The sequence below is a fragment of the Cuculus canorus genome, chromosome 2, assembly GCF_017976375.1.
Source record: "Cuculus canorus isolate bCucCan1 chromosome 2, bCucCan1.pri, whole genome shotgun sequence".
Lineage (NCBI taxonomy): Eukaryota > Metazoa > Chordata > Aves > Cuculiformes > Cuculidae > Cuculus > Cuculus canorus.
In genome coordinates this window covers 11,687,869-11,714,053 of record NC_071402.1, presented here as the reverse complement: position 1 = coordinate 11,714,053, position 26,185 = coordinate 11,687,869, and positions in this window count along the sequence as shown.

Below are 26,185 nucleotides of genomic sequence, written 5' to 3'. Positions count from 1 at the left end.
GCCATATCATCACAGGGCTCCCTTCCTTCCTTTGTTAGTTCACATCAGGTGACATTCAGCCCTAGTTCACCTCACCTTTCTCAGTCATGACCTCATATCCCTTTCCTCATCTACCCCTGGAGTATGAACATCCTTCCTTCCAGGCAAGAAAAAGCTTTTCTCTCCCCCTCTTCTAAACTCCTTCTGTAAAACATACATGTTTCATGTGCTTCCTTCCCTGCAGATGTTTGTAACTCTTGCAACATAATCCCTTTCTCCCCTTCCCTGGGGAAACATGTTGCTGGAGTGTCAGGGAGATAAGGGATGTGTGGGTGGCCTTCAGAAATCATGCCAGTGAGATGTTTCTCAAACAGATTTTTAGTTCCAAAAGAAAAAGAAGAAACAGCACAACTCTACCCAGCAAGAAAACCACAACTGTCTTCTTTTGGGACAGAAAGTGCCTTTAATCACTCTAAGGGTAAAAACTTCTTCTGTGTAGGATAAATGTTCTTATAGGTGACTCTTTTTGAGAAGAGTCCTCTCCAGGAAGCAGGTCCCGCAACTTCTTTACCTTTTTCAGGCTAAGTATCTCCATCAGCAGGTCCATGAGCTAACAGTATCTTGCAGAGCTTTTACACAGAGGGACCAGCTGCTTTCCCATGTTCTTACAAAATGTCCATCTACTGTGCTATTTAAAGAATATATCTCTGTCAGAAAGGAATTGGTTGGGTATAGTCTTAATGTTAAGAAGAACATAACTAGTTTGTAGACTGAACAGAGGGGCGGAAGGACAGAAATGAATTTTTTACTGTTCATCTAATGTACAGTGTCTCCTCTTTGTCTAGGGACTACCGCACAGATGATCGGATCACCTTTCAGACAGCAGTGTACTTTAGTGTAGCCATTCAAACTAAGAAAAACCTTGAAACATTAATTGCCGCTGTTTTATTATTTTCCCAATCATGTTTCCTTGACTTGACTTGTCTTGTCCCTTTGATCAATAGCAGACATCACCAGCATGAGACATTTTTTATTGATTTTGAGTACTTGTTACTATCAGCTTCCAAACACTTCACTGAGTCTCCTCTTTTTCATGTTGTTAGTGTTGGATAAGATCTTAGGCTGGGATTTGCAAAGGAACAGAAGAATCAAAGGGTCCAGAAGATTCAGAGCTCTCTAGCTCTTGTTGAAATTTGCAGGCAAGAATGCAAGAAATGTATTTGTTTTAAATTACAATATTTGCAAGCACTTCAAGGTACACGTAGCTGCTTTCTGGGATTTTCAGAAGTGCCTTTCAGAAGTTGTGTGCTCAGGCATATCTGGAAATCCTATTAGAAACCATTCAACATTTTTATATATCTAAATTCCTTTAAAACCTGACTCAGCATACTCTGATACTCTTCTCTGTGTGTGAGAGCAGTAGCACAAAGAGCAGGCTCTCAGTGAATGACTGATGCTATATGAATGTGTGAAATACAAGCCAAATCTCAAATGCAAAGGCTCATATGTTACAGTCATATAACCCAAGCACTTGTTTCTTTGGCAGTCATCACAGCAAAGCTGTCATTTCCTAATTCAAGAGTCTTTATAGCTTCCTTATCCTTGATACTTACTCCAGGAGAAGGAAGGATTCATGAGGCAAATGGAAGTGTGATTCAGAAACTACATCAATTTGAGGAATCAAAGTTCTATCAGCAGTGACCTCTGTCTATTTGAATGTGAGGAATGGATAGCTGGAGTTCCTCATAGAATTTAGGTTACAACGCCATTTTCCTAGAACAATCCACAGTCTGGATGTGGTTTGCATAAACAGGAGCTTCAAAACCAAAACTTAAAACACCTTGTTCCCCTCTTGTCAACCTCCAGCTCAAGGATAGTTCTGATAATGATTTGTCATGATGGAAAATATTGACTGATTCAGTCAGATCAAGAGTGAGAGACAGACACATAGACCTTTTCTTAGGAGATATTTCCTGTTTCTTATGACAGGCAGCTTTTTAATTAAAGTTGTGCCAGTATATACATTTTCTATTTGAGTATGAAGTGCTCATTACAAGTCTCTACATAAATAATGTACACTGAAAATTGTACCATGTGCCATAAATATTGACCTTAGTTAATAATTGATTACGGGATTATATGTCTCAAACACTAGTGACTGAGGCTCTTGCCTCTTCCCATAAGGTTTCTTTCCTTTCACTCTTGTAATTTTTTGAGAAGATATTATACAGATAACATGAATGTAATGATGACACAAGTTTGGACTGGAGTATATATTAAACTCTCTCCCCATCCCCGTTCTTGCTTAGTGTGCCCAGTCATTTAATTGGAAAGTGTGACAAAAGTAATCTTTTTAATTCACTTCATAATTTAAACTGATTTCTCTGCGGGTGTTTGCTGTAGCCCTTATCTGGTTTTGCTATAACTTTTACTTAATATTATCACAATAATTCATAGCTGTCAGTCATTTTGAGAGACTGGTTCGTGAAAAGTACTTTGAAGAGCAGAACATGGACCAAATTTTCCACCTGAAATACAATGGAGCCAAAGCATTCCTGATATATGAAGTTTCCCATCTTCATGCTTGTTACATCTGTACTGCCTGTACTGAGCATTTGCAATATTCAACAGATTCATCAAGGAAGAAAAAGTAGAAAGTGAAATGGTGCTTGACAGAGTTAAGGTTTATTATGTCAACTGTGACTATGACTCTTGAATAGCTTTTGCCTCTTGAATACAGTTATACATTGGGCATGCAGGAAGAAAATCAGTCATATCTCATACACCAACATACATAATACATCTAGAATGAGTTGCTTATGGAGATTTGCCTGGGCCTTGTAGCTTGCATGAAAACTACATGCTAAGATTAAATGTGCTGAATAGTGTATTTGTGGTATCCAGGTAGCAGAAAGTACCGGGGAAACATTTTGTTCGCAGCAGCATGGAGAAATTTCATTAGGCTGTTCTGTCCTTTAAGTTTTGATAGGATTTTACTTTTTCAGACACTCTGCAAATATGTAAGTGTTTCCTAACTTTCAATTTCTAACCACACCGTGTGGAGCTCTTTATCTTTTAACACTGAGTCTTTGCAATTCCTTGCTCAATGTCTACTTGCTTTGTAAAAGAGATGTGGAGGATACTGCCCCAAAAGCAACATCTATTTATGGAGAGAGTGAACACACAATGAGTTAGGAGATGGTGATCAAAATATGCAGTATTGTTTGTGTGTCCTTGAGGATGAATAAAAATAAGAGAACTGCAGCTGTAAGTAGCTTATTACAAACATCCAATTTCAATGCTTGGAATTCAGTACTCTGTCCAGACCATAAAATTAATCCTCATTGCCAGCTGGACCTTGGAAACAAGGATACTCTGTGAAAGGTCACTAAGTTCTCAGTGGTGGCATTAGAGCTGATTTGTTTCAGCTCTATGCATAAACATTTGCGGCGCTTGACTAACAGTTGGGATTGCATGAAGGACATTGGAAACAAGGGGTGAAGTGCCACAGCTCCTTCATAGCTAAGAATTTCACCTTAAGGAAAAGCACAGATAAGGACCAAGGTACTAAACCCCATGTATACTGGGATGGTCAACAGAAGGAAAGTGACAAAAAGTTTTTGCCTTGGACTAATGTTAAAATTATTGGTGAAGGACTGAGGAGAATTTGTGGTCAGAGCTAAGGTTAGATGTGGCAAAATATGCTTCGTGTTTAACAGCTACTGGGTTTAATTTTTACTATGCCAGGAATGATAACATTTGCAATATCTTTTTTAATTATTTGGGTGGGAAGTTACCTATTATCTATTAATCAAGAATATTTAGAAATGTCTAAAAGGGCCTAGCTGAGCTGGCTATTTTGCACAGATTTGCACTGACGCAACATCCACAGGTAAAAAACTGCTGTAAATCAGTTTGCATCAATATTTTATTTTCTAGTGTGCTCCTTCCTCTGGAGCACAAATCTCACAACTTATAAACTGCTTTGTGATCCTTGGTGACGATTTCCTGACTTGTAAGAGAAATGAACAAATATCCTCCTCTTACCTCTCTTTTATGGATCAGCATGAATCTGCATAATTAGAATTTGAATTTAAAGTTGTACTGGAAAAAATGTTTATATGGTTCTATGGACCATTTCTGAGTTTTGCCCCCAAAAGTGCAAAAATCCATACAGAAAGTGGGGTTACTGCAACAAATCAAACAGAAGTATAAAATTGACTATGCCTAACTGCACAGCTATTATGCTCTGCTTTTGCAGCAAAGATACTGGGACACTGAGATGTTTTGTCCCATCCCTATGAGCACAAAGCCAAAGACTTGCTTGAGATTCAGCAGAAAGGGACATTTCAAAGGTGGCCACATGGCCTTCAGAGATGGTATGGAAGGTATGGACATGCCTCATGTGCCCTGGCTGCTCTAACATAAGCCCACCTGTTGGAGGGCACTTCCTACCCATACTGCTGGGAGCCTGCACCTCGCACTGTGCCAAAGTGAGCTGGTATTTATACAATTGCCACTTCTAAATAGATAACAAAAGAAAGTAGTAATTCACACAGATCTGTTATGAAGCCCAAGTGTTAGCAGCCTGCTTCAGGGCTGGTGATGTCAGTAAGAATTTGGCAGAAGTACAGAAGGTACATGGATGTTTTCACATTCAGCTTAACCCACACCTTCAACATAATACTAAATAGGAGATGGAAGAAAAACTCAAGGATGCTCTCATTAGTTAATTATTTGAATTGCATTTTTATACCAGCAGTGTCCCCTGTTGCGTGACAGACACTTAGCTGACAATTTCCAGTGATACCTGCACAAGATACCAGCTGCAGCCCCATACTGGTTGGTACAATGTGAGACTGCACAGCAAGTATGCATATCAACTCATTAGAGTAAACAGACCTCTTCAAACACCCATAGGCTCTACGTCAGAAAAGAGGGTTGTCCACAAAGCCCTCATGTTATAACAGGAGCTCAAAAAGTCCATCTGCGCTGCAGCTGGTACTTGCAGGTAGGATTGCCTACACCGAAGGGCTGGGAGTGAGAGTGCTCAGCTCTCAACAAAGTAGGCAATGAAGACAAGCTCCTTTTCCTCATCCTCACTCTTCCCCCTCTCTCTCCCTTGCTCTGTGAGCTGGAGAAGGCCTGCCTCTTCCTGCTTGTATGTGCAGTACCCTGCAAAATTGGTCCTGATGTCACCTGTGGTTTCCAGGCTTTATTATAGGACATAGAAACAAGGGGGATTTTATTGCCCCAAGTCTATTATTTCTGTTTGAATGTTCCCTCAGCACGTGGTTCTGACTCCAGGCTTTCTGAAAGAGGCTTGCACAGTAATTAAAAGATTGTTAATATTGCTAATGCAGTTCAGAGCATAATTCCACATCAAAATGCTGCTGGGCTTTCAGGGCCTTTTAGTCACCCAAGTTTTATTTTCACTTCAAATTCAGTTTCTGAGCCTCTCCTCCACAGTGGATCAAACCAAGGGCCTAAATCCAATCATACTCTGAATAAAGCTCCAAACTGTTGAGCTTCAAGACATGTTCCTATGTATGAAATTGCATGCTGTTTAACAGAAGTCCTTGGTCAAGTGCTACTGTGCTACATCACAGAGAAATGCAATAAGATGAACTTTTCCAGTTGACTTATAATCTACAGTTGTTACAATCCAAAGAATTAATACCCTGGAAATAAAACTGATTAAGTTCCACTTTCCAACAGAAGTTTATCCCAAGCAGAGCTGAGAAAGATATTCTCACCAAGATGCAAAATATGGTTCTCACCAGAGACCTCCATCACATTTCTACAAACTAGGGTATCACTTTGCTTTTTCATTCTTTCAGAGGCAGGACATGTAACCCATAGCACTGAAGATCAAGTTAAAATTGTTCTGCCCACCTGGGGCAGGCTTAAAAAAACCCCAAACTGATAATCACCACAGGTAGGATCTGATTTTCATAAAAGCTCAGTTCCTACTTTGACACAGAGCTGATTGTCTAGAGGTCATAAGAACTGTGGATACTGAGTACTGGTCTCTCTCAAAATCTGTTACAGTGGGATCTGCTAGACGGTGGACACTTGTAAAAATCTCCTCTTACACTAGCAATATTAACAAAAGGTCTTGTGCCTGGTTCTTAAATCTAATGAGGGTCTGAATATGGTGGTTCATCATCTAAATTAGAGATTTGCTCAGTGGAAAACCGAGATTGGGGTCTATGGCTTGAATCAAGAGTAGAAAAGTCTTTGGAGGTTTTTTACATCACTGCTCTAACAGGCACGACACTGGCTCTTTCTCTCTTCTCCATTCCCTCAGCACAGTTTCTTTTTAACACAGGAAAAACATTTCTTGGCACTTCATTTTAGCCTTGATGAGTCTGGAAGAGTTGACGGTGTTACACTCTCACTGCATTAATTCTGTCATATGAGAATGAACTCAAATTTGCTTGTAAACCTGTAGCTAGGACATAGAGAAAAAAGCTCTACCAAACTACAAGCTTGTCATTTGGCTAAGCATACTCAACATGTTCTCTTCATCTCATAAACAAAGAGCAAGAGCTGTCTTTGCCATGTGGAAACTGGCATGGCATTTGTGGCAGCACGAGGTTGTTCCCCACGACAGACATGAAAGTCAGTTTATCTGTTCTACGGCCAATATATTATCCTTCTCATACTTTATGAGCCTTTTTTTGAGAATGATGAATTGTAGTCATCACTGCTTTCGATTAATTTTACTCAGCTGATTCTTACAGTGTGTTTGTACCAAATGTCCTCTAACAGCTGATAAATCATCCCTGAATGGCTGCAGAGGCAGTAGCAGTGACATACGCTGGACTGGCGACTGAAATGTGTCACAGCATGTCTCTTGTCCCTTCTTTCCAGAAAGATTTTTGTGACCTTTGGTGGCATTTGCAAGAAGCCATTTTATCCTGATGTTCCATGCCTCTATTGATCACTGTGTAGGATTAATCTTAGACAAACAGGCCATATAATTTACGTAAACTCTGTGGGTAATTAAATTCCTTCCAGCAAAGGTCAGGGCAGAATATTTAAGATTTCATTTGAATAGAAATTACAGTTAGAAATTAAGGGAGAAAAGACGGAAAGGAAGAAATCTGGACCTTGTCATATCAATTATTATGGTATAACTAGGAGGACTGAAGTTATTTGTCATGGGCTAAGGTTCAGTCTTCATCATCTGCAGTTCAGAAATTTCTATAATGACTGACAACTCTAAGGAATGTTCAAATAGTTCTGACAGATAGTGAATGAAAACATCACCTTTTTTTTTTCTGAAAAGACCTGATATTTTCTTTCCTAAATGAGCAAGCCCTAAATGTGCAAACATGTATTTGTAACTGGCCACAATAATAACATTCACTCTTCCTTCACTGAAATCTCAAGGTCAATGGCAATCGTTATTTTTCCGTTTATCTTCCAATTTCACAAATCTTTGGATTTCAGTGTTCAAGATTGTCTTCTACAAAAAAAAAAAGAAATCGTTTTTGAGAGGCAAGCTAGATGTTTGCATGAATGCATGGCTTCTGTGCAAGGATGTTGAACAACTCAAACTACCTTGTGGTAATAATTTATACTTTGAACACTGTCTTTTATACTTGATTGTCCCAAACTATCAGAATGTGGTGCTGTGTTTGGGAAAGGTTTGCATAATTTCTACTAGTTATCTGGTGAAATGGTTTCTGTCTGGACACAACAGATGACTGCCACAAGGCTGAGTGAGGATGTAGGCTAGGGACAGATGTTCAGTGGGGGAAATCCTTGGAGCAACTCAATCTACAGAGATGTTTTAGGTGTCGCAGTCAATTTGCCCTCCAGCCAAATTGAGAAGCATAAATTCACATAGATGGCTGGAGTATAAAATAGCTCTCAGTTATAGAATAGTATGAGTGGTAGAAGCAGGGGTTTTCACAGAAATTCTTTTATTGTCTTATTCCTTTGTCTTACACTGAATGGCCTTTACAAGGTTGTTGTGAAAGAGTGTGGCAGTTGGCCATGATTGAGAAATGCAATCACGTTCTCATCTTAGTGTCATGATATTGCTCTACCTTCCTTCCTGCAACGAGGACCTGACCAAGGTCTGGTTTTTCTTTATTATCCCCAGGACCTCTGTGTTCCTTGCTCCTCACTTTCCAATGCACTCATCACTCCTTTTTATGGCATTTTTCTCACCCCAGAACTTCTTCCTTCCCCCCACCCCAATACTGACTGTGAACGCTCCACCTAGTTCAGTTGTTCCTTTAATCTGCCAATTTAGCTGGCTACCTTTAAACTGCACCTCATCTTCAAACTTTGCAATAAGAAAAGCAGAACATACCTGGGATTTAAAATCACAGAAGGAAAGAAAAATTCCAGTTGTAAAGGAACTCAGGAAGTCTCTAATCCAGTCTCCTGCCTTCAGCGGGAATAGTTGTGATATCAGATAAGGTGCTCAGGACTTTATTCATCTGGACCTTAGAAACCTTGGTTCACAGAGGCCATACAACCCCTCATGGCAATCAGTTCCACCGACTGAGTGTCATCAGGGCACAGGTTTTCCTTAAAACCAGTTGGAACCTCTCTGGTTTTGGTTCGGCCCATTGTCTCTCATTCCTCCCACCAGGCACCACTGTGGAGACCCTGTCTCTGTCTTGTAGATAACCTTGTGGCTACTGGATGACTGTTATACCAGGTCTTCTCCTTTTTTGGTCCTGCAGCCTCATCTTACAGGGTAGGTACTCTGGCCTTTTTTGAAAACTGATACAATATCTACCTCTTAAATCCATTGCCCGGACCTCTGTGCTCTTTCAAAGAAGACAGAAAGAGATGTCCTTGCAAGGAAATCAGTCGGTTTTCTCACTGTTTTGCATGTGGCCTATCTGATCCCATGGGTCAAGTTCTCAAAAATAATCCTTGCCTTGATCCTCATTCTCTGCAAGTATCTCTTCTCCTTGAACTCCTGCACTAAGCACAGAGGCTAGTGAGGGCTGTTGTGAAGAAGGCATTGTATACATCAGCCTTATTGGTATTTGTTGTTTTAAAGTTACCCGCCTCATTTGGATGGGGGTTTGGATCCCTGGTACTGTAAACTTGTGAGCACTAGTGGTGAAAATAGCTGTGACCACAACAGCTACCATCACTTTGGGGAATTCAACCACTGTTTCTGGCAATCCATATGACTCTGCAAGAACACAGCCCTTTCAAATATCAAAACTGCCAATAGAGGACATAAGCTGAGGCAGGAAATGTTTCAAGTGAAGCGGTATAAACTGACATTAACTTTGATGTGACTCAGAGCTGACCTAGGTTCTTTACAAGGTTATGTTGATGTCAGAGAGGCTTTCCTTCCAAAACCTTCACATGTAAAGGAGTTCCAGAAAAGAAATGTCTATTTATCTCTTTTGATAAGTGAACAGAGAACTATGGGCTTGTCTAGGTGATGACTGGGTGAAATTCAGTCGCTGCATGTCAGAAGCCAGAATAGACAGCTAAGGAGGTGACTTCTGGCCTTTAAACCTCAGAATCAAATCATATAGTGAACAAATGAGATTATTCTGCAATCAGTGATATGAGGAAATTATTATGCAAAGGTAAAAACACTTACCCTATTCATCAAGTGGTGACTTCTAGGTAGTGGAAAAGAACACCTACAGATGCATGTTAAACGTCAGCCACCCAGCTACTGAGGGCATGGCCAGTTGCGCTGAGATAGCTGCAGCATCTGCTGCTTCAGCAGGTCCTGTTGCAGATCTACTCCAGTCACAGTAGCATCTGCCTCGCCAGCTTTGCAGCAACATCTTCCACTTTGCAGCTAGCTGCCTTTGCTTCAATTAGAGCCCCATCTGCCTCCGTACTGTCTGCCTCTGTTTCTGATATGGTTACAATCACATCTGCTCTGCCATTGACTGCTGTTTTCATTATAGTTATAATATCATGCACACACTCACGCTGCTGTTACTACTATAATGACATTAGCATCTGACTTTGCTTTTGACACAGTTGTATAAGCCTCTGTGCTTACTTGAGGACATAGATGTATCTGGGCCGATGTAAACTTAAGGTTCATCTAAATCCGTGTTTTCTCCACCACTGATCATCTCCACACACTTATGGGGAAGATGTGGGCACTCTACAATAAGTAGATGTGAGGAGATGTGTTACTGATTTTTGCCTGCTCCTGTAGTCCATTTAGCAGCTATAGTGCGAGTGGGATTTGGGAGAACTAGGTTCAGATTTCTGCTTTGCAACCAATTTTCCATCTAAGTCCGAAAAATATTATTTAGGCCCAGATCTGCTGGAGGTTATTACTCTCAATGTCGTAGCTGCTGTTTTTCTGGTGCTTGTTTTTCACTATGAAAAAAAACCCTAAATGTTTACCTTGACTTAAAGTTCTCCATGCAATGGATGAGGAAAGTCAGAAGAAACACAGGATTTTTCTCAGCAGTTGCTGCACTGAGACAGGGCTTTCCTATGGGAAACTGTAACAATATCGACAACTCCTTTCATGTAGGATTTGTAGCCTGAAACCATCCTCTAGAGGAATACAACTCTTTTTGAAATGGAAGTGGACCTGGGCCTTCTTTCTCAAACCACAGGTGGCATCTGCTAGCAAGTGCCCACATTCCCTTCTGGTGCGTCGGCAGCACTGAAAATGAGAGAGAGGAGGATTTAGCCGGTTTTGGCTGTGGATTTGAAATTACCTCTCCTCCTGAAGATTACCTCAAAAAAATAAGAATATGGCTGTATGTGGGGAACTTCCTCTTCTACAAGTTCTGTGTAGAGTGTTTTATAATTCAGCAGGTGAGAGGGGAAAGCGATGGACCATGCATAAAGCAGTGAAGAAAGAATCTTAGGTGGCATGTTTGCCATCATCAGCTATGGCTCTGACAAGTAGTACTGGAGGTGTTTAAGCAGAACAATAGACTTCAGGTTAAAGAAGAAAGGGAAAATTAATTAGCACAGTAACTCTGCTCTGAAGAAGGACTATTGTTGCAAGACATGGAAAATATATCAGCTGGTGAAATCCTATTGTTGCTTGCATGACATGTTCACAGGTTTTCCCAGTAAATCTCTGCCATGCAGTAGAACTCCTGCTTACCCACAAAAGTACAGAAACAAATGGAACTTTTCTGTTTTCTTGTAAGTAATCATACTTCCAAGTCAAAACCTCAACCCCTCACACATGTCCTCTTCAGGCTTCTCTTCACTGACTTACCCTGGCACACCCAGTATTTTTTATTACATGCTTGAACCCAAAAGCAATACAGTCCTGTTGGCATGCTCTGCTCAAGCAATAAGTCTGGTTGAACCAATAAAGCCTGTTAAGAGGCTGGGCTCCTCAGCTAAAGAACAGCACTTGCAAATGTATTGATTTGGGTTCAGGCTCATGGGTTTATGGCTCCTAATGTGCCATTTAGTTTATACAAATCTGTATAAGTCTGTCCTGTGATAGTTGTATGCCTCCTTTGTCTTCTCATCAGTATAACATCCCAGCATATCATAATCTCCTCTCTTCTTTCATTTTTACACCTATATTTCCAACTTTCGGTGGATGTTTTATTAGCGGGCTGCTCTGTTACATCTCTGCTGCATTCAATGATGTGGGAAGTTTGGGATGTTGCAGTCTGACACTGATGGGTCAGGTAGCCCCACTTTTGCTGAGCTGAATCCACTTCTGCACTCTCCTCAAACACAGCAGGGTCCATCTGGATGCTTACAGTTCAATAAGTGAGTAACAGTTGCTGAATCAGGAGTCCAAATCTGCCATTGAAATGATCTGCAAAAGCAGCTGGTCTTATGCCTGTCTAGTCAAACTAGACCCAACCTCTGAATCTTTTGACATTCACTCAGCACTAATAATTAATGTCTGACTTTGATAAAGCTGACATTTGGCTTATAAAGGCAGGCTAATAAGCTCTGAGAAGACTTAGAAATCCTATTGAGTAATATATTGGATTGCAAATATTAAAAATTACTGTAGAAAATAACATAATCTACTGCTGGGCATGTTAGTGGATTAATCTGATTGGAAGCATGACCTCTTTTAGCTAACTTTCCAAGTGACCCTGGTAGAACTGTGACATTTCTAGATATGTTACAGATAACTATTTTTTTACAGATTAATAAAAATATAAGATACAGAGAATACAGATATCAGTGCTTAAAATGTCCGTTATGGGCTTTTCTATTACATGAATATCCTTTGCATTTAATGAGTGGCTGAATGTTTCACATGCTTTAGGCAACTGGTTTCGTCCAAGCTTTTTCCTCTGGCTTTCCATTTTTAAGCAGATGTTATCTTTATGGTTAAAGAGGCTTGAGTCTCCCTCTGTGATATTTAAAGGGACCCGAAGCCTACTGATTTTAATTTTAGTGGCTGCAGCTAACAAGTACTGGAAGTTATTGACCTTGATGAAGTGTGAGTTAAAGGACAGAGTATCATGGGCTCTTTGTCCCACCTCTCTGTGTCTTTGTTGGACAGTGGCTGTAATGTGCATATGAATCTTTTGGATGTTTCTTTGGTCTCCCCTGCTTTGTGGGTGGGCATCATCTGGAGAATGTTTATGCAGTAGAAGATAAAATACCAGTCATTTACACAAGAGGAAGAGAAAAAAGAAGCAGAAGGAAATAAGATGAAATGAAATAAGATGAAATGAAATAAGATGAAATGAAATGTAGGAAGCAATGTGCTTTCTGACATCTTCGTGTTGTCCTGACTCAGAGTGAAAGGTTTGCTTCCAATTCTCAATCTACCTGGGAGCACAGCATTAAAATGAGATATAGTGTTAGTGGTAATTTTTAGCCCTCACAACTGGCCAAAGAATTTTCATCTTTTGATGTTCCTTCTTGAATGCAGAGTTGGTTTTTTCTGCTTTTTTTCCACTCCTGGCCTTACATGAGCATGACAGCCCATATTTCTTTGAATCAAAGGTCAGCAGGCCTGTGGTGATCATTGCCCTCTCACCAAATATACTAGGTATCTCATTATGCTCCAGAGGGATTAGAGCCCAATTTTCCTCTTCTCTAACTTCTGAAATGGCTGTTGAGGGATGTAGAAGTGGTGCATCCCAGCTCCTCGTGATCAGGCAGCAATCAGTGTACCATGAAACACAGCACATAGACCCTAGATAATATGTGGAGCATCTGAAAAAAAGCATTGATTAAGGAGTACAGCAAGTAGAGGGGGCAATGATGAATGGCAAAGAAAAATTGAGTTCTTAAGTTTCTTGTGAGTATACAGTGACTTCACCAAATGATATGGGTTCAAAAAAATCTGGGGAGACATTTTAAATTTCAAAATATTTAACTTTGACAGTCTCAACACACCACACATATTTTGGCATAAAAAAATATCTGTTCACCCTGAACTGCATTTTCCCTGATGCTTTTTTTTTCCTCAGATGAGCTACTGAAGAGTAAAAAAAATAATTTTCTTTCTTCAAGTCTAGGCTGCTCAGAGCTGCAGGGAGTTGAAGGTGTGCATCTCCTTTTGATGTCCTGGACACGGGCAGAACTTAATTCCCCAAACGTGCTGGCCTGACTTAGTGGCCATCTGTCTGAATTGACTGTGTTGTCCCTGGCTCAAATGACCACCCAGCCTGAACTCTGCAAGGCGGGGCTGCCAAGCTGCGGTTAGTTTCTTCCACAAATAGCTCTAAAGTGTGACTTGGTGTGTGTGCTTTAAGTAAAAGTATACTACTGTTCAGTCCTCCTCTTGATTAAAATGTATCTTTGAGCATTTAAGGCTGGGCAGTGATTTCCTGGGATTAGAAAGGGAAGTGTACTGGCTGGAAAGCAGCAAGTAAAGATGTTGTTTACGAGTAATGGGAGGGCAGAGTAGTGTGTGTTGCTGAAGTTTGGGGCTTGGCCACATTACTCAACTTCAGTTAAAGACCTGTTAAATTCAGTCCAAGTCTCATTTTCTTTCTTAATAGTACACACAGGGACACTTTTACCAGAAGAGTGATTCATCCACTGTGGTATTCTAGATAAATTTCAAGAGAGTGAGTCTCCCTTGAGCTGACAGTGTGACCATTTCACTTGGCATAACAATTTTCTTCCCTTAATAAATTTTTAAAAAGCCTTGGAAGCCCTAGTTTTCTTACAATTTCAGTGGGGTGCTGGACTCCGGGCTCCAGCTGCTGCCAAAGAAGTTCTGTGCAGGGATGCTTGTCAAGGAGAGACTTCATAGCCCACAGGAAGTGCAGGTATTATAAACTCATCAGTACAGTCACTGCTTAACAGGTCTGTGTGAAAAATGAGTGAGCACACTGGGATGCCACTTCACCAATTTATAGAAATGGAAAACTTGGCTGTTTTGAAGACATGAGAGTTGCAGTGGCTGTCAACTTAATGAAACAAGATGTTGCCTTCTTTGTTTCTGTTTCAAAAAGAAGTAAGTTGATAAAACAAACCTATTTTAAGCCTTTTAATGAGCAATTGTTTAAAGCAGTCAAAACATTGGCTTCCTGAAGAAGCCAATAACTGGTTTAACATGTTTTTTTTATAGATATGTGTGTGCATGTCTTGAAATACGAAAAGAAACTGTTTATAACCTCCTGAGTCATTGGAGTAAAGCATAATATCCCTCACAAGTAGAGGTCAAGAATTCTGGGGTTTAGCCCAAGTCTTTGATACAGACTTGCTTTCTGACAGTAGCAAATGATAAAATCCTCTTTTTCTTTGTTTGTCAGATGAGTAGGATAACACTCTCTGATGCATTGGGATCTAATCAATTTCCCTAAAGGATCTAAATAGTCTTGGGTGGAAAACACTATCTCTATACACTGAGTATATAATTTCCAAAGTTCTGTGAAAAAAAAATAAATAAAAATCTGGGTCTGAGCCTGATCTGGTTTTCCTTTTGTCCTTTTTTTGATCATCCCTGGTACTTTGCCATACCTACCGGCTTTCTTCTCCTGAGTGTTGAAAAATGCTTTTTTTCTGAATGTTGAGAAATTCCTCAGCTGACATTAATGGTCATAGAAGGAGAAACGGTAATATCACTTTTTTTTTATGTAAATTAGATATTTTCTTATGCTGAAGAAACAGCTTATTTTGATGGCAGTGGCTTCTGTTGTATTTATGTTCCTCCACTGATCTCATCAGGGTGCCAGATGAACCATCTACGCAGGACCTGAACCAGCTGGATCCAACATTAATGAGGAAAAGGACATGCTAATTGTATCAAGTGGTTCAGAGACCAATGCTTCAAAGCCAATTCAGCCCGACCAGACTAAGCCTCCCTACGCACAGTTTTTCACACAATATTTCATCATCTTTTGAACAGAAAGTCTACATGGAGACACAGAAATTTCATTGAAGAATTTCTCCTTGCCTTTAGCCTAGAGCGCTGCAACCTGCCATCGTCCTCTTACGGGTGGCAGACTGAATAGTTAATCAGGACTATCTTACCAGCTGCTGGTTTGAGTTTATTTTATTTAGCAGCAACAAGGTGAATTTGCTCTAGACTGGAGCATGGGGGAATTTCAATTGTTTGCCGTGAGCCACTCTCCTTCAGGTCAGATTTGGGGTTTTTTTTAGCTAAGAGAAACACCTGTCTAATAAAAATCTATTTTGCTATAAGACACAGAGGTTGCACTGACATTCTGGTGGTTATTGTAGTGAATTTCTTGGTCTCTTAGATTTTGCATCTGATACTGCTCATTTTGCTTTTTTAATCTGAGAAGTGTGATGATGCTCATATGAACTTTTAAACTTTTCAGGCTCAGCACAGATGCTGTTTCTTAGATGTGCAAGCCATTAGGAGACAATATATTGATCATTGCTGACAAACACTGCAGGGGTCTGAAAAGAAGTATCAATTTTGAACAGTTTCCAGTCTCTGTTCAACAGTTAACCAAGGGTTTTCTTCACAGACTTTTCCTCACAGAGAAGGAAAGAATGGATCAAATATTGCTGAGTAAGACCAGAGTGGAAGTACACTTAATATCTCTGTAGATCTCTTTCAAATGAGTCAATAATTTTGTTAACTCTCTGAAGTTTACCAAGAACAAGAAAGAAAAAGAAGTCATAATTCTAAAGGGTATTATTTTATACATGGTTATTTTATTTTAGCAGGTATGTGGATTTTGGTCAGCCTTATCACAAATAAAAACACTGTGTGAAAGATACTGTAATCTCAGGCCACTTTATAAGATAACACCACATGTTATTTGGACAGCTATGTTTTCTTAGGTTTGTTAAAACCCACAGTAATGATGATCCTCACAGAGTCCTTTCCTTCTCATTTATAGTAGTGCTCAGCATTTTCATTTTACAGCCTACATTTACCGACTGTGTCAGTTTAGTTGATGTTTCAGCTTGATTTGAATTGCCTGTATAATGCACACTTTTAAGTATTAGTTAAGAATAAAATACTTGTTAAATGATGAAGTGACTCTACAAAAATGCGCACAACATTGGCAACAGACAGGAGGAGTTGGAAGCTACCATGCTGCTAGAAGGCTATGACCTGATTGCCATTACTGAAACACTGAAGTGTGGCTATTGATGGCTACAGGTTTTTCTGAAGGCATAAGCTGGGGAAGAGGGGCAGAGTAATTGCCCTTTATATATGGAAACTGAGAGAGTGTGAGGACCTGACCCTGAAGAATAGCCACAAACAGATCAAAAGCTTATGGGTGAGAATAAGAGACCAAGGCAACAAAGGGAACCTTGTGGCTGGTGTCTACTACAGGCCACCAGATCAAGGGGAGCCTACTGATGAAGCCTTCTTCCTCCAGCTACAGGAGGCTTCGTGCTTGCAAGCTCTTGTCTTACTAGGGGACTTCAATCATTCTGACATCTGCTGGAAAAGTATCACACCAATCTGCAGGCAATCCAGGAGATCCGTAGAGTGCATTGAAGATAATTTCTTAACCCAGGTAATAGACCAAACTGAAGAGCAAGAAGGAACAGCACAGGCAGTGGAAGCAGGGACAAATAACCTAGGAAGAGTATAGGGACGCTGCCTGCTTGTGTAGGGATGGGGTCAGGAAAACCAGGCAGCTTGAGACGAACCTGGCAAGGGAAGCAAAGAATAATAAGAAGAGCTTCTACAGGTATGCCAACCAGAAAAGGAACGTTAAAGAAAGTGTACACCCCCCATGAACAAGAATGGGGGCCTAGTAGTAGCAACAGACAAGGAGAAGGCCGAGGTACTCAACAACTTTTTTGCCTCAGTCTTCACTGGAAACTGCTCTGCTTATCCTTCCTGAGTCAATGAATGACAAGATGGGGACCAGTGGTGTAAAGCCTCTGTCACTGTAGCGGAAGATCAGGTTTGTGACCACCTGAGGAACCTGAACATACATGTCTAGTGGACCTGATGGGATACATTCCAGAGTTCTGAGGGAATTGGCTGATCTGGTTGCTAAGTCACTCTCCATGATATTTGGAAAGTCATGACAGTCAGGTGAAGTCCCTGGTGATTGGAAAACAGAAACATTGTGCCCATCTTTAAAAATGATAGAAAGAATGACCCGAGGAACAACTGACCTGTCAGCATCACCTCGATGCTTGGAAAGATCATGGAACAGATCTTCCTAGAAGCTACGCTAAGGCACATGGAGGACAGGAGGTGATTTGAGACAGACAACATGGCTTTACCAAAGGCAAGTCCTGCCCGACCAACCCAGTGGTTTTCTATGATGGTGTGATCATGTCAGTGGACAAGGGAAAACCAGCAGATATTACCTACCTGGACTTCTGCAAATCCTTTGACACAGTCCCCCACAACATCCTCCTCTCTAGACTGTAGAAATACAAATTTGATGACTAGACTGTTTGGTGGATAAGGAATTGTTTGAATGGTGCATATGGAGGGTAGTGGTCCACAGCTCAACATCCAAATGGAGATCGGTGACAAGTGGTGATCTTCAGGGTTATGTTCTGGGATCAGTGCTGTTTAGTATTTTATAGAGAGACCAATTGTACCCTCAGCAAGTTTGCAAATGACTCCAAACTGAGCAGTGGAGTTGACATGCCAGAAGGTCAGGGTGTCATCCAGAGGGACTTGGACAAGCTGCGGACTTGGGACTGTGTGAACCTTGTGAAGATCAATAAGTCCAAATGCAAGATTCTACACCTGAGTCAGGGAAATCTTCAGTATCAGTACAAGCTGGGGATGATGTGATTGAGAGAAGTCAAGTGGACAATGATTTTGAGGTACTGATGGACAAAAAGCTGAACATGAGCCAACAACGTATGCTTGCAGCCCAGAGGGCCAGCTGTATTCTGGGTTGCATCAAAACAAATGTGGCCAGCAGGTAGAGGGAGGTGATTCTGGGTTGCATCAAAACAAATGTGGCCAGCAGGTAGAGGGAGGTGATTCTGTCACTCTACATGACTCTGGTGAGACCTCACCTGGAGTACTGCATGCAGCTCTAGAGCCCTCAGTATGGAAAAGAAGTGGAGCTGTTGGAACTGGTCTAGAGGAGGGTCATGAAAATTATCTGAGGTCTAGAGCACCTCTCCTATGAGGACAGGCTGGGTTGGTGTTGTTGAGCCCAGAGAAGAGAAGGCAACAGGGAGACCTTATAGCGGCCTCTCAGTACTTAGAGGGCGACTATAGGAAAGATGGGGACAGTCTTCTTGAAAGGCCTGTTGTGACAGGAAAAGGACTAATGGTTTCAAACTAAGGGAGGGTAGTTTTAGACTGAATATAAGGAAGAAATTTTTTACAATGAAGGTGGTGAAGCACTGGAACAGGTTGCCCAGGAAGGCAGTGGAGGCCTCATCCCTAGAAATATTCAAGGTCAGATTGGATAGGGCTCTGAGAAAACTGAGATTAAACATTAAAGATGCCCCTGCTCCTGCAGTGAGGCTGGACTAGATGACCTGTAAATGTCCCTTTTCACCCAAAGCATTCTGTGTTTCTATGATTTTTTATTTTTTGTTAGGAACTCAGAGGTGTGAGCTAATAGTACCTTAGTTCACAACTGTCATCTCTCTCATCACTTGCCTTCTTGAATTGAAATTTGTGTTTTATACTTCTATGTTCAAGATCTTTACTTTTATATGTAGCATTTTACCCATCCAGATGAGCATTAATTTTACACAAATAGAGATCAGTCCACATTACCTACCTTCTTCCACATCTGGAGTGGACAATTTAGAATATTATTAATTTTACATTTCACATCAGCTAGTTGAAATTGGGAGAAGAAAATGTTTGTTTACATGATATTATCTTGTTCCTACTTCACTTGTCATCATCTCAGTTACAGTTGTGATAAAATTATTTCAAAATTTGAAGAACTTCAACAACCTGTGTTCTGTAGTGATCAAGTATTCATAAGAGAATCAAAGCTGACAGCTGAAAATCTGATGGGAACTTGTGTGGGTCTACTGGAGTTTTCAACTTTGAGATTCCCATCATAGGCAAGAGCTGATATTTACCGTAGAATTGGGGAATGAAGAAACTGGATGTAAGACTGCAGTCTCTGCAGCAGGGCAGTATGTGTTTTCTTTCATTCACATTTGTGATGAAATTTCCATGAAAGACATTATAATTAATGATTGTCAGACCAGAAGAGATCCTGTTCATTACTCCGAAGTTCAGCATACCTCAGATTCATCTTGAAGATTGACTGAGAAATGGTGATGTGAGAAAGGCCTAATTAAATAAAGCAGGATCTTCCCTATGAGATGGCTTTCCAGTCCTTCCACAGCTTTGAGGATCAATCATATTGCACCTCACATAGCAGATTTGCATCTGCAAAAGGGCATTTTCTGTCAAGCAATTGCACTCATGTGCAAAGGGGCCATTTCAACTTCATTCCTTCAGTTTGTCTGTTCTGTGATCAATACCACAGTCTAGACCTGGATAACTGCAGAATCTGACTGCAGCTTAATTTCCTGTAAGAGTAGCTAGACCTGCTGAAACTGCTTGAATATGCAGCACTGCATAAGCAGACTGAGCAACAAATCTCCTCACAACATATTGGGAAGCGCAATTAGCACAGCAGTGTGCATCTTGCTGTGTTATTTTTCTCCCCATTGCATTTTGAAAGGATTAAAATCAGGGAGACATTGCCAAGTAAAGGAAAATAACATTGGCATCCATAATGGAATAATTAATTCTATGGAAACTATTGAGGTGCATGTGTGTTTACAATTTTTCAGTTTATATAAGTTTTGCCTTAAATACTTGATGATAAAATTGCAGTACATTAAACATTTAGTGACTACTAAGGACATTAACCCAACTCTTTATTAGTTTTAGCCAGGGTAGTAGAATTACCTTCCCTACCCATTCTTGTCATACCCTCTCTCAGGTATTACTGGCCTCACAGTGTAGTTGGAAATGGATCTGATCTACAAAGTTTACAGCCTGCAAACAAAGAGCACTGATGAGAACAGCAAGTTCACAATTATTTTTGACTGCCTGCACTGACTAATGAGGATGAGTAATTTCATTTCAGGTGGCATCTGCTTTCCCTAATGCCAACAGTGTCCTTGGCTAAGTTGCTTGTAAACTGTCTCCTGAAAGGCTTCACTTCAAGTCTTAACTTAGGACAAGCCTGAATCAAAGTCAGTTGACTTTAAAATGCCTGGTTGTAATCTGTGGTGGTTTAAAAATGCTTCATGGTTAGGTCTGCCCCTGTTGCACAAGTGCCAACTCTGACAGAGACAGCTCTTGGTCTGGTTTGCCAGATGAAGTGAACTTGTCTCTGCAGAGCTGGTGTACTGAGGTTTCATTGGATCAAGAGAAGGTCTCAGAAGGCTCTTTTCTCTGGACAAGCAGCCAGGAAGGGAAGACGAAGAGGGAAGTGTGCCAGGGGATATGCTCAGATGACTCACCTTCGTTACGTAACACCTACGCTCCCATCAGCAGCAAATTCAAGCCAAAGTAATGTCAGGACACATTTACCTCACAGATTGGGCTGCACAGCTTATTCCACCATGGGGACTCTTAACTGAACTTATTTCAAGATCTCTGTTTTCTCTTGTGCCAGCTACCTCCATTGAAAGTAACAAGGAGGAACTTGCATATTACTTTAATTTTTATGCTGAGATTTAAATAATTCAGGTATGGAGATGCCAGTGCATACAAGAACAAATAAAGAGAATGGATGCCAGGAAAGAAGGGAAGTATTGAAGACAAAGGGCTTAGGCATCTCCCAATCAAGGATCAGTCATACGATGGGCCATTAAAATTTAGCTGAGTCGAATGTATTGTTTTTAATTTGTATTCCCATAACATACTCTCTTAAGGAGGGTGTATGCAGCAAATGCATATTAATGATGCTACACATTTGCATATTATAGATCCATAATGCCAAGGGTGTAGTAAAAATCTGTATAAAAAGTGGTGACTGTGCAGCAGTCAATTTTCTCTGTATCTCAACCATTTTAATGCTTTTTTGCACACGCATAGATACATACACACAAAATCCCTACAACCAATAGTTATACTACATTAAGGGACTAATGACCTGCAAAATTCCATTTATAAAAGAAGAATAAATGTTAGATTTATATAGAGAATCATCAAATTATCTCTTTCTCTGGAAAACTTCCAGTTCTTTGTTCCTTTGTTGTAATTTTTTTTAAACCAACAACCTGCCGAATGTATTGTTTTTAAAAATATATATTTAATCCATCTCAGATTTAGTGCCGGGAGAAGATTATCCTAAATTTAATTTTCAGAATAGTTTGTACGCTTGCGATACAAATTCCTGCAACTCAACTGTTTACTGTGAAAACTAACCCCATCTGCGCTGGCTATGAGTTGTTAGTGGTCCTTAACTGAGCATGAAAAGATTTAGTGATTATCTCAACATACCAGAACAGGCACGGACCCTCATCTCAGAATGAGATGGGCAACACAGCCTGCAAAGAGTTCTCTCTTTGTCTAAATACATAGTTCAAACCTCTTCTGCTGTGGATAATGCTTTGGACAAAATGGACTGCATTTGCCTACTGTCAGCGCAACCTCTTGCCCTTTAAAGTTGTTATTGGTGCAAGTGAGCATAGAAAGATGGTAATGTAGAGGAATAACCTGACCAGTTACACTAGAATATGAGCAAAAGTCTTGGGTGTCACATGTCAGTCTGGGTGAAGGAAGGTTTCCTGATGTATGAGCTAAGATTGTGGCCCAGATTCATCCCTGCTTTGTTTCTGCCTCCAGGGAAATTACTTTGTATGCCAATGAAAACCTCAAAACTTCTATGTAAAGGCTAAAGGCCAGGGACAAGCAAAGATTTCCACTTCCTTTTGGATGAGTTTTTGTGCTCTAAGAGGCAGAAAAATCACTTGGCACTAATTCTCAGTAAAGGATAATCATGACAAAAATGGGGAAAGGTGGACTCCAAGCTTATGGTGCAAGAGGTTGATTTTGGGAGGTCTGGCTGACCACAAGAAGCTTCTGGCTCAGAGGGCTGTACACAGTTTTCCATAAGCCAATTTTTTATACAGGCTTTCGTGGAATGGGAATTAATTGATGTCTGGGTCAATATGTTTGTTAACTCAATCCATCTTATCATCGCTTTCCTAAAGAAGGTTCTACCACTGAAAGACCAGAATGGAATGAGGGAGCAAGAGATGATTTGTCATGTGATATCAGCTGATCCTTCTCTCACTGTAGCTCATATATCTCCCCTACTCTTTGTTTGTACTTTTAATACCTACAGAAGCATTTTTTTTCTTTCAGATTTATTTTTAACCTGAAAAACAATGAAAACCCCAACATGTATTGCCCCTGGATCTTCAATGCTGAAAGCAAGGAATGGCGAAGTATCTGTTGTTTGTCTTCTGTCTCTTCCACTTACCTTGTAGAGTGAGAAGGAGATCAGAATACAGAATAACTGGCATTTGACTGAGGCAAGGAGGGACTTGTCGCCTGTTTCCAGGGTGATTGCAAAGAATTGCCCATGGATATCCATTCCTTGGGGTATCTGCAGGTATATTATACATGCTATAGAGATCCTAGGCCCTAGCCATTGGGTCAGCTAATTATACCTCCTTCTGCCTTAACCCTTGTATAGTGTTTATGTGAGAGATAATGTTTAAAAGTCAGAGTAGTGACCATAAAGTCATCCCAACATACATGGCCTTATGGCTGTGTAATGGGAGGACTGCAACAGCAAAATTTCCCCAGGTTTAAATTTTATTCTGGCCCTATTGTTGATTTGAACGAAATCAATTTCCTCCATTGCTGGAATCCAGATGATTTTGTGATTGAAACTAAGTGGAATGAAATAGACTGAAATATTATCAATGGCTAAAATAAAAATTTGGGAAATGGGTATAGTTTTTCAGGGAAATTAAGTGAATGCAATGTGTATTAGCCTTCCTAACAGGCTGGTTAAAGCACATGCTTACATCCTGATTCAGTTTTACTCAGTCTCAAAGGAAATATTCATGAACAAGGAGTGGAAGCAAAAAGAGAAGAGTCAAGACCTCTCTATTTTTTCCTTAGTCAGTTAAAGGACCAAGTTGTCCCATCCTAGTCCCTTTAGAATAAAGGGAGTTGTAGCATTGACGTTAATGGGAACAGGATCTGGACCCGTAAATGGCTATTTTGGAGCTGTTTCTGTCACTCTTACATTGTTGCTGAGAGTACAGAATATCCTTGACTTCTGTTCCTCACTCCTTGATGTTTCCTTAGAATACTTAGGCGGAGAGTGACTGTAAACGCTTAACCTTTGTCAATGGCAGACGTTCAACAGAGTTTGGCTGCCTCCTTCTATTTCCTTGTGGACATTGATTTAAGAGTCCATCCAAAACATTTGTTCAGAAGGATATGACTAACATGAGAATCTGTCACTGTGTAAACACAGTGACCAAAAAGTATTTGGCAGCATTTTGAATCTGCTGGCTAATAATTAGGTATTTACATTTGCTTTAACAGCACCAGTTGTGATGACCTAATGTAATTCAGTATTTATATGGATAACTCATCAGATTTTTTTTTTATTTTCCAATGATTCAGCATAATCACATGAGAAATGAAGAACATTTAAAGAAACATACTTATTTCAATAACTAATCTAAAATTTCACTCAGGACCATATTAGAAATTAAATGCTGAGCTCACAGGAGAAGAACAACGCCTGCATTTACTGGAAACATTGCAGTAAGAGTGAGTGAAGTCATTGAAAACAAATTGCTGTTCCCTTCCTAAATAGGCCTGGGCTGGAATAGGGTCCTCTGGGTTGTGACCAGATTTAGCCTTCACAGCCAGTTTTTTCCACAGAAACTGAGTAAATTCTCTTGAGAAACAAATCTGCAAATATGTGCATGGGAATTTTTGTGGAAGGGAGTGATACATGGGTCTAGCACAGTCAAAAATATATCAAAGTCAAAAAGAATTTGCTATGGTTTGGGCAGTTTCAGAGGAGCACATTCATTTATTGACACTTATCGCTACAGTAGGTGTAATGTTATACTGATCCAATTGTGTCAAAAGTTAAGTGAACAACACGTATATCAGTTCCTAATTCAAATACATGTTACTCATTATCTTGAAAACTACAAAGAATGTGCAGCTCTAATGATACAGATCCAAGTACACTTTGATAAGCTTGAAGGACAAATTATTTGTATTAACTTTTGTACCTTCTACTGACATTGTTTTTGGAGCATCATAAAGGAGTAGGAAAATATTGTGCAACAGCCAATATGAACAAATTTGCTTTTGATTCTCCTACTACTAAAGAGCTTGTGAAAATGTTTGAGGACAAGATGTTTTCCTGCCCACTCAAGGAAGCAAGAACATTACCCTGTTTGACTGTTTGCAAGAAGCAGCAAATTTCACACTTCCCCAGACATATGCCTCAGCTCACCCCAACAGATCCTGGAAGATAAGGAAAGTCAAATAATGTGCTCTGACAACAACATAAGCAACAGACTTCTCCTTGAGCTTTCCAAATTTAACAACGGCAAAGGTATTTCTCTGCACAGAACCACGGCTATGGATAGTACTACTGTTTCTTGGTACCTTTACTTCTTCACATATTTTTCTGCTTTATTTAGTACTTTGATAAGATGAGAAGTACATTTCTGTGAAATATACATGAAGTTTAGTCAGGTTAGATCTCACTTCCACTTCCTGTGCAGCACATTTCTTCTAAATCTTTCATTTCCCACCAATAAACACTTTCGCTAGAAAGTTGCAAGATACAATGATACAATCATAAGAAACTGGAGTCCTCAAATTCACTCCTCTTCTTGTGAATGAAACAGAAGTATCTGGATACTCTGCACTCGTACTGCAGTGGCAATAGACTGTCATTCCCAAAGGCTGGATGTATCTTTCATCCTCACTACAGATATGCTCCCCAAAGATGTCACTGTATCTGTTCCTCCTCATTCACTCTGCCCACCTGGACCGATGAACGTTCTTCCTCTCCCATCCATAGACTCAGTTGCTCACTGGCAATGTAGACAAACAAGTCCAGCACTTGCACCAGGTTAGTAAACCCTGTTGGAGAAAGTTGAGGACTTGTTATGTCGGCAGCTTCACCAATGGATCAGATGGGGTGGTAATTTCCAGTTCAGATGCTGTGATGAACAGCTGTAGGGAGTAAAATTCTCAGCTGGAACAGCTGGAGCTGAAAGAGGATGTGTGACTACATCCTGAGACAGCCAGGCTAAGAAACAGAAGCAACCGAGCTGTGTTTATATAACTTCCAGGCACTTAAATGAAAAGATTACTCTAAAACCTGCCTCAGTCACCACTAAAATACTAGAGCATCCTGCCATCTGTTCCTCAATTAGAGAACTAACATGTCTAATTAACATCTTTTTCTTATCTTGTCTCAGATATTCACAAAAAATAAGGAAAGAAATCTGCAAAGCTGATTGCAGAGAGCAGCTCTAAGTACAATCATACAAATAAAAAATGAGTACCTGTTAAAAAAATATAAATCTCAAAATTTTGCAGCACCTAATTACAATGCCAAGAAGAAAAGCTAACTGGCAGAAATACAAAAATAAATACAGAATAAACTTCTTTCAAAAAAATCAGAGAAATAAGACCTGGAAGAATCTCAGGAATTAGAAAACTACCTCTGTAGAGAGTGAAGAATCCTTATTATATTATGTTACAAATTTATCTGAAGATTCTGATGACAGTTTCTTGAACAAAAATTATTTGTCATAATTCATTACCTCACTTAAATTCTTAATATTTGTAGGGTGGGATTTTTTCATATGAGATACAGTGTGTGTGATTTTCAAGAAAGGCAATAAGCTACTATGTGTTCAG